Source organism: Cyanistes caeruleus, chromosome 3 (assembly GCF_971803275.1).
Source record: "Cyanistes caeruleus chromosome 3, bCyaCae1.hap1.1, whole genome shotgun sequence".
In the NCBI taxonomy this organism is placed as follows: Eukaryota; Metazoa; Chordata; class Aves; order Passeriformes; family Paridae; genus Cyanistes; species Cyanistes caeruleus.
In genome coordinates this window covers 70914772-70922541 of record NC_141703.1, presented here as the reverse complement: position 1 = coordinate 70922541, position 7770 = coordinate 70914772, and positions in this window count along the sequence as shown.

Sequence of the window (7770 nt, the reverse complement as noted above, 5' to 3'; positions counted from 1 at the left end):
CTTTTTATGTTTTTATGTCTTTTTCATTGTTTTTGAATATCTGGTCAAGGGAGCTATTCTGCCACTTGAAATTTCCTGATACCTTGCTGCTGCTGTTGCTCTCTTGTCATGTGTGAAACACAACAGTGCTGGTAAGACACTGGTCTCCCTTCCTGACACCTGGCTTGTATCAGCATCCCAAAAGGTTCATAGATTTATTAGAGCAACCTCCTGGACCTAGGAAGTGACTCTGTTGTGAGAAGAGGTTGGACTAGGGGATCTCCAGGGATGCCTTCCCACCTCAGTCCTCGGACTGCCAAGGAATGAATCTCCTCTCCTTCCCATGGTATAGTTACAGCATAGGGCTCTTGCATTGTGTTGCTCCAGACAACTAAGTACTTTCAAAATACACTCATCTTATTTTAAAGGAAAAATAAGAGTAACAACAACCACAAAAAAAAAAAAAGGACAAAAGATACTATCACCTCAGGAGTAATTTCTTTCTCACTATTGGCTTCAGAGGAGCCTACAGTGACTTAATCAGGCTTAGATATGTAAATGGAAATTTCCAGAGCTAAATGAGATGAATACTACCCCAAATATTTTGATTTTTCATTTGAATGAATGGATATCTGACCAAAGATTCTTTCCTTCCATTGAATAATGTTTTCAAAATATTAAGAAGTTCCCATAACAAAACTCAAGCACTTCACATTTGATGTGTCTGTTTAAAACACATTTTATTTTTACTTCTCTATTTGCTAAAATGCCAGAATCCATAATTTGCTTGCACATACCTGCAGGTGTATTTGTGAAAAGACAACATTAACTTTAGCTTACTTTATTTTAAGACTTGTTGAGTGTCCACAGGTCCTGTTAGTCTGTGTCAAAGACATGAATAGAACTTCAATAGAACATGATTTCACCATTTTCAAAAATGTTTGAATATGTGAAAATGTTGATCTTTTATGTCCATCGCATATCCAAATTACTTTGGTATGGTGGACATGACCTTAGCTGTTGACATCAGCTTAAAAGCTTGAATAGAAATACATTTCATTGAACCTGTGGAAAACAAGTTGTGTGTGCTGCATGATGTAGCTGGCATATGAAAGTGGTAAAATAATAGAGGATTATAAAACATTGCAAGCAATGACTTATACTTTGAGTTGTACTTGGAGCTGCAGGTGCTGAAAGCACAACATTTTCTTGATTATTTTGCCAGATAGAGAAATGGAAAAGCTTATAATAAGGATTTGCACTAATAAAAACTCCTATTCTTATCTGAATGCACTTTATAAAAAAAAAAAAGCCACATGCTTTCCTTGTCTAGAGATGAGGTAGGAGCTCGCAGACATTCCATGCCAGGCTCCTTTTTTAGTGCATTTTCTCTGGTAACTCCTTCTCTCCTTGATCTTGTCACTGTGGTAGAGAACTGGTGGCACCAAAATTCTTCATTAGTTGTGCTTCTAATTCATTAGGCAGAGCTAGGCAACAGCAATTGTCTCCAACAAAAAGATTTAAATGGTGTGCACAGGCTTGGAGGGGATATTCCAGGTATTTTTTCAGTGAGCAAGCTCATAATATATTTGCCCTTTAAGATAGCCTTTCCACTCACAGTACCCCACATGGTTCAAAAAGCTTTTGGACCGGGAGATACACTCTCTGGGTCATCTCAGGCCATGGAATCCATTTCTGGGTCAACTACATGCAGCTACTGTATAAGCCAGAGGTTTTACTTAATAGATGTAAAATGGGTGACTGTTGCAACCCCAGGCACATTATAATAATAATGTTGACTATTGTGCACTTGATTTCTAGTAAAAATGTTTTAACTTTTATAAATTGTGTTTCTTTATGGCATTTTCTGTTTGACTGAGGTTCTCATGACCAGAGATATCTTCATGGGAGAATACTTTAAATGCAAATAGCATCACCTCTTTAAAGGTCTATGAAGACTGGCCTTCAAAAAATGTGATGTATTCTGGAAGAATTTTTAAATTCTGTTTTATAAAAAGATATAGGAGAAAGGTAATGGTATGATTTTTAGTATTTACCATGTAGTGGCAACAATACTATGTACTGTCATGAAAGATATCCAGCTGATGAGGAAAATTAGATTATTGGAAGAAATGGCTAAAGTAAGAGCCATTTAACTGATGAGGACAGGCATTTATAAGAGATGGTAAGGCTTTTGCTTGAGGAACCTACACAATTAAGAGAAATAATGAAATACTTAATACTTTTATTGGTGATACATGGCACATGCATTGTTTGGCACTAACAGTGAGCAGATTTGAGCAGGGCTGGACATGTTCAGGGCTTGATGATTTCCCTTAGAAACCTTAGCTCTGTGTTTGTATGTGAGCTTGGGTGCTACAGCTTTTTGGGGAGAACATCAAGGAGAAAGTTTTGCAATCCTGTTGTCAGCGAAGATTTTTGACCTTGCTACCTAAAAAGCAGGACAAGCATGGGATGGTGGAGACCTGGAGACATGTCTCTGCTCCACCCCAATGAGGTAAGACAGTTTTCCAGTGGTTTGGACTGGCAGATAGGAAAGATGACTTGTGCTTTTGTGTATTTGTTTTCCAAAAGGGCCAATCCTTTGCCAGCCTTTTCCTTATCCTTTAGACTTCTGGTGTGTTTAACTCTCATACTGAGTTGTTTTCATCTGTGCTGGGCAAGGTTTTTGCCATGCAGCCTGTGAGTGACAGTATGGTACCTACAGGTTTTGCAACCAGCTGAGTTGCCTGCACTCAGCTGCTCTATGAGGTGAAACAGCTTTAGTGTGCCTGGTGCTTTGTCTGAAGTGCATAGGGGAGTCAGGGAGGGTTATTTTTTGGCTGGGGAGCTATTTATTTTTGTTGAGCCTCTGTCACATATGTTTTGCAATTGCCTTTCTGGCCTTCCTCCCCCTTTTCCAGTATGTACTTCAGTGGAAGTCTTGGCACATCCTGACAATGTGACGGTGTTTATTACTCATGAACATATTGTCTCACTTTTGATTGAATGTCAGCACTTCTTTGATCGCATTCCTTCTGCCTGGATTAATTAGGGCAGGAGTGACACACTCCTCCATGGGCCTTAGCTGGCCTTTAGCCCTGTATCTTAGCAGGGAGGTTTATCGTGGAATTGAACCGGCACTAAGTCATGAGGAACTGGGAGAACGCAGTGAGAGGAGATCAAGATCTTGCTGCTCCTGTGAGCAGACCTGTTCCTATCTGGCTACATCAGGGATGTATTTCTGCCTGGTTTACTTAAAGTATGTCCCAGTTTTGCCCCTTTGGGCCATGCAAAGGGAAAATTTTTCATATTTCTTCTCTGTTCCATGCTGTATTGTCTACTGTTTTTTTTTCTGACTGTTTTGCTTGCTCTATCCAGATTTTCTCATGCTCTGTGTTTATTTTTACTGTCCAGCAAAGATCAGACCATGCACAAGCTCCAGAAGTTCTCCTGATGTGTGGAACCAGATTTCAGGCTTGTGTCATGCCTCATTCCTTTGCTGTGGTGTATAAAGTCACAGGGAGAAACAGAAGTAAAAAGACTGAATGTGACCAGGCCTTTCCCTTTCTACATTTTTTGTCTGTTCCTATTTCTTTTTCCCCCTTTGAGGACTTCCAATGTAGATTTAAAAACAGCTGTGGTGTATTCTTGAAAATTTTCTATTGGATCAGGGAAACTACCTGTTTTGAAAAGCTGTCAATGTAAATTACTTCTCACTAGCATTGCTGTATGTTGAATTTAGTTCAGACAGTAAACTTGTATATATGTCTAGTATAAATTTATTAAACAGTAGGTTCCTGAGCATGGCTTTTTGGTGTTTTTTTTTTTTTACATAAGCAACTGGGTTTGAAGTGCTTATTTTTCTGAAATTTCTGCTTTTCTTCTTTACCATGTGTTTTCTGTACCTTCGTGGTTTAAATAATTTTACAAATCAAACCTATCCTTTCCTTGTTTCAGATTTCTCGAGTGGTGGAGAAAAAAACGTGTGTAAGTATGAATGTGCTGGTGCATGCCTGGTCATGGGCAGGGTTATGGCAGAGATGGTGGGTGAAGCAAGTGTTGTGATCCTTTGGGTCTGTCACTGACATACACTGACTACATAAAAGTAGACAGTAACCTTTTTTTTTCCACATTCAGGTAAGTTTGCTGCTTCTCATTGTACGGTTCCTCAGAACTGGGAAAATCCAGGAACGGGTTTCACATGTCCCAGCCATCCAATACTTCTAGAAAAATATTTGTTTTTATTTTTGTGGTAATAAAGCCAGGAAATGGGTAAAAGCCAGTCATGGTCCTAATTCATGATCAAATTAATAATAAAAAATATTAGCCAAAATCAACACCAGAGTAAATCTGGTGAAGAAAACTTGTTGTAAATCTGCTCTGGGTAAAATATTTTGATGAGTCTGTTTCTCTAACTTTTTCCTTCATTGTTTATTAAGATATTTTTTTTTTTTTTTCAGCTATAGAAGATTAGTATGAAATTACCGCAGAATGGTGATGTTCCTGACTCCAGATGTTCTTTTCTGCTCTTCATCTCCATCATCTCTAACTTCATGTCACAATCACAGAAACATTGCAAGAACCTGACTTCTCTTTCCTCTGCATCTCTGCAAATACCTGTTCATGACTTAATCAATTTGGATCTCATCTAAGTGCCTGCTGCTGTGTTCTTCCTAAGTCTTTCTTTCTAATCATGTTCTGCAATGAAGCAAGTTGAACAATGTGAAGAAAACAACAAAGAAGAAGTAAAGTCCAGACTTGTGTCTGGTATAAATCAATGAAACTTCAGTGACCCCATCACTAGAATGATGTTGATTTTACTCCAGTCTAGAATGTCTGTCCTGGCATATGCTATAATTCTTCTTTGCCACATGGAAACCTTTACTATTTGATATTACCAAATATTTTTTAAAAAATTTTTGATTTTATCTATTCAGCAAATGACAACTTCATTATGTATTCACATAGAAACAGGTATTGTACCATATGGAAAGAAATAATATCTACTGCTTATTATTCCTAAATTGTTTGTTTTCTGCTGCTTTAACAGTTTTAGCCGTGACCTAGAGCTAGCTGACTATTACTTATAAATAACTAATAGCTGGTATTCTGTGTGCATGATGAAAATAGATTTGCAGAAATTACTTGACAATTAAATATGGCAAATTCTCACAATTAAGTAGACACTTGCCAGTGATTCACTGACAGAAAAAAACAGCAGATGCCTTCAGATACTTTATTCACAATGACTGTTTTTTTCCAGTTCTCTCAGAGAAAGCGTGACTGCTAAAAAAGGGTTTAGCTTTCTTCTAGACCAGCTGCTTGTGCCGCTATCCAGCTCTTCTATTACAAATTTCTTTCTTTTTTTGTTTTGTTTTGTCTTGTTGATCTCTTTATTCAGACATTCCACTTGCATCTACCCTCTCCCCAGCTCCTCTTCCATTTACTCAGGCTGAGGTTTCTTGAAGTACTGATGTCTTGGAATTTTAATGAGGAGATGGATATGGATAACATTGACATTTGCCCCATGTCAGCTATCATAGAATACCCGAGGTATGAGGACACCTCCGGAGATCATCTAGTCCAAACCATTTGCTCAGAGCAGGGTCAACTAAAATATATATTTGGATGTATTTTCCTCTCTGGAACTGGAGTGGGTTGTGGTCTTTCTACACCAGTTTGACAGTAGAAAAACATTTTGGTGCTCTGCAAGCCTGTGTGTTTATGCACAGCACCACAGGCTGCCATGCAGACATGACCAGGGACTGAAGATGTTGGTTAGCCACCCATGTTGCAAGCCCTTGAGCCCCCTCCTGCCTTTTTGAATGCTCTTCCATAACGACCAGAATGTGTCCACTCCATAATAATATCCTGTGCATATTATAAAATGTTCATTATCTGAATGTATTTCAACAATACATTTAGGAATGCACATGGTATAGTGATATTCTGGGAGCAGCCTTTTTAATAGAGTCAATTCAGTTCTATTTTTGAAACTGCAATTCAATGCATAGTTAATTGCTGGCCCAGCTGATACCACTTATTTATCTTACTTCCTGAATTAAAGGCACAAACAAGTAATAGGGTTCTAAGTGTCGTTATTTGCACATGAGCTTGAATATCAGTGCAAAATATAGAAAGTAGAAGTGTTTTCTTGCATACTCTGTATTGGATAATTTCAGCTGTCTTTGGCTGTGTTACTTCTGGATCTTCTGGAGAGTGTGATACTAAGAAAGAACATTATAAACAAAGCATATGCTAGGGAAAAATAAGCAAAACAAAATGAAATCCCCAATGTTATTTTTATTTCATATTACCACTAAAGAGAAAGAGTACTAAAGCAGAATAATCTGGAAATCTGCCTAGGCTGTCAGGTTTGGCAGCGGATAGATTTCACACTTCATTGGTACTAAATGAACAAATCACAAATCTCAGATCTTGATAAAAATGATATATTTTTCTAGGAATTATCTCAAAAGGCTCCCTTGAAAGCTGGTAGAATATGGTAAAAGCACTGGATATCCTTAATAAGCATAACTGGTTCTTGGATTAGGATGGATGGGTGTACAAAATATATCTAGATTTGAGAGTACAGCCCTTTTCCCATTACTTTTTCATTTAATAGGTAGAGAAAGAACATATTGCTTTCTAGTTCCTGGAGATAATTTGACTGTGCCACTGATCTTTAAGATCACCCGCTCAATTTTCTTTTAAGAATTATCAATTGTCTTTGTGCTGCACTATTGCACCACTCTGTGTTATCCTGTATTAGGGAAGAGGAGGTGTGCTTTCTGTCCAAATCTGCTTTCTGTAACAGGAACATTTTGTACAGAGGTGGCTGAACCAAAGGTTCAACACAAAGACAACCAAAGGTTGTATCTTTGGCTTAGTAAGAAGTGGAAATGAAAACTAGAGTCAAGTTTGCTTTCCACTGTCACCATACTCTTCAGTTGCCTTTGTCTGTAAACTGATCAAAGAGATTTCTTTCCACCTTGGCTGTTACTTTAAGCTTATTTTTCTGCTTCAAGGTAAAGTTGCTCAAAAAAGTGATTTCAGGGATGTCTTAGTGTTTGCCTAGTGAAGATAAAATATTATACAATCTTTTCATTAAGTTTTGATCTAAGTTTTGGCCAAATTGTTTTATCTGTGAAGCTTTGAAAGTGAGATTAAAAATGGCTGACTACTGCTATCCTTTAGAAAACCAACAAAACCTTAATTTTTTAGAGTCTCCCAGAAACCCCATTTCTGTGGTCAGCACAAACATCTCTGAAGGTTCTGTTCACATTAAGTGTGGGTCAGGCTGAAAGTGAAGCATCTGTGTGAGGCTGCCCCTGGGACAACCTATTGTGCCTTCCAGGGGACAACAGGGTAAATCCAGAACCTGCCCTGTCTTGTCCTCTCAACACTCTCCTGACTGTTGCTTCAAAACTTAGCAAGGAGAAAATATGGATGTTTCAGGGACAGCCTGGCTGGGAGGGGAGAAGCAGGGAGGAAAGGAATTGGTTGAGGAACAGTGACAAGAAGTGAGTTGGAACCAGGGGAAAAAACCACGAAAGCAGATGACCTGGGGACAGGGAAAAGTGGGACACGTTGAGAAGAGGATAAGGGTTGGAGCAGGCCAGGAAGATGGCAATATGAGGCATAGGACAAAGAGCTTGAAACAAGAAGGACCGCTCTTTCTAGATCAAGTGCCTTGAAAATATCTATCATCCTGTTTAAAGGGAGGGCTCAGTGCTCATGTCCATGCACTTGGCTGGGCTGTAAACATGATGCTCATGATGCCTCCTC